We start from the raw sequence: 2,154 nt of genomic DNA, 5'->3' as shown, positions 1-2,154 counted from the left end.
AAAGCCACACGATGTTTTAAAAACCATAAATGTAGGATTACTTTTAACTAACATCTCTGAAGTTTAAATCTTTAGGTTGTGCTTAGGTTACAGGTCAAACATGTAACCAAGAGAAACAGGGGGACTCCACTCTCATGTGGGCCACTTGGTTGACTGGGGTCATGCGCTGCTCTGTATTTTGGGTACCTCCCCTGGGGAACAGAAGAACTTATTAATGCATTTGAGGTCCCCTGTAGAAACGTACCCTGTCAGGGTGACAGCACAGCAGAGCCGACGAATGCAGAGAGCTGTGTTTGTGCCGCAGCAAGGCTGCAAAGCACCAGGCACAGCCATACCTAAATTAACAGGAAGCTCATTCTGGCAAACCCTGTTCAAGGAGCCATTTCAGGTCAAATATCTGCACCATGAAACCAAGAACAAACTCAGCTTTACACAGAGATGCCTTATCACTCGATTACCCAGGGATCATGATTGCAGGGATAATTGCTAGGAAAGAGGAAACTCCACCAGGGTGTAAATCAGCATCACAGCAGCGGAGCCGCACAGGTCTGCCACATTCAGGGTCTAACCCTGCAGGTTTTGGTCTGCAATAGAATCATAGAATCATAGAAGCATTTAGGTTGAAAAAGACCTTTAAGATCATCAGGTCCAACTGTTAACCTAGCACTGCCAAGTCCACCACTAAACCATGTCCCTAAGCACCACACCTACACATCTTTTTTATACCTCCAGGGATGGTGACTCAACCCCTTCCCTGGGCAGCCTGTTCCAGTGCTTGATAACCTTTTCAGTGACAAAATTTTTCCTAATATCCAATCTAAACCTCCCCTGGCATAACTTGAGGCCATTACTTCTTGTCCTAGGAAATAGTTTGTCCAAATTTTCCTGCTGGCAAAAGTTATCCTGGTAATAAAAGGCCAGCATTCAGCATTTCAGTCTTTTTAAAAGTTCAGTCAATCCAGAAAAGCAGAAGGTTGGATGCAGTGTCTTAAATATTTATCTATACATGTATAGAATACGAATTTTTCAGTAACACCTTAAAGTTTCAATCTTCAGATGAATGCTTTGCAGCAACTCCACGTATACAGATGAAGGCAAAGCAGCCTTCAGGAGGAATTATTTTATCAGACATGTCCTGTGGTGGGAAGCTTTTTCTTTTTTTCGGTGGAGAGCAACTGAAAAACAACCAGGAAAAAGGCCATAAAGTCATGGTCCAGCAAAACACAACTGTTTCAATCAGCAAAGGAGCAATCAATTCGTTCATGTAGCATCTGATTTAAAACAAATGTTTCTCATCTCTGGGAGCAAACCCTATGGCAGGTCACACAGCTCAGGAGGATGGTAAGGCTGCTCCTGCAAATGCAATGCCCTGGGCTGTACCCAAACCAATATGGGCCAAACACTGCCAGCGCTGCTCACAGGGAAGCGGGGACGTTTAGATAAGCTCATCTCACCTCCTGACAAACCCCGCTCAGTTGCTGGCTTTTGACTCAAACACATTTTTGAAAGCCATCCAGACCTCCCAATGCAGAGCATCACTGAAGGGAAACACATGTCGGTGGAATTTCTCCATTAGGGCAAAAGGCACCGCTGGCCCCAGGAAATCCCTGGATGCCTAATGTCCCCCGAGCCTCCTGGGGAAGGTCCTCGCTCCTCTCTATTCCCTAAAATCTGCTACAGGCCACTCTGAGAGCCACAGAGGGAGAGCAGGACCTTAGATCCCAGCCAACATGGATGGTGTCTCCTAACTTGGACAATATGGAGTTGACCATCACACTAACAGACTAAACCAGAGCCATCTTAAGCAGTTCTAAGCCAGTTTATGCCATCAGGTTTACATCTTTACTGATAGACACAATGCTGAAGTGAGGGAGATGCCTTCCTGCTCCCTTTTATGGTTTGTCCTCATGCCTCTCTGTTGGATGTGGGTGCTGGAACCTATCTCATGTCCCTGTGTTGTCCTCACATACTGGTGGTCCTTTCTGGGAAATGAGCACTCCTAGGTGACCACTCAAATGGCCAAGAAGGTCTGTCAAGAAGGAAAGGACATTGAATGACCAGCTCAAGTATCAGCATCTCCATTCAACACCTCCCAACATCCCCTGCCCCACGACAGCATGTCTCCTTCTCCTCTGCTTGCAACCAATCTCCCAC

The sequence above is a fragment of the Phaethon lepturus genome, unplaced genomic scaffold, assembly GCF_000687285.1.
Source record: "Phaethon lepturus isolate BGI_N335 unplaced genomic scaffold, ASM68728v1 scaffold11046, whole genome shotgun sequence".
Classification (NCBI taxonomy): Eukaryota; Metazoa; Chordata; class Aves; order Phaethontiformes; family Phaethontidae; genus Phaethon; species Phaethon lepturus.
The sequence above is the reverse complement of the archived record's forward strand: the minus strand, read 5'-3'. Positions refer to the sequence as shown.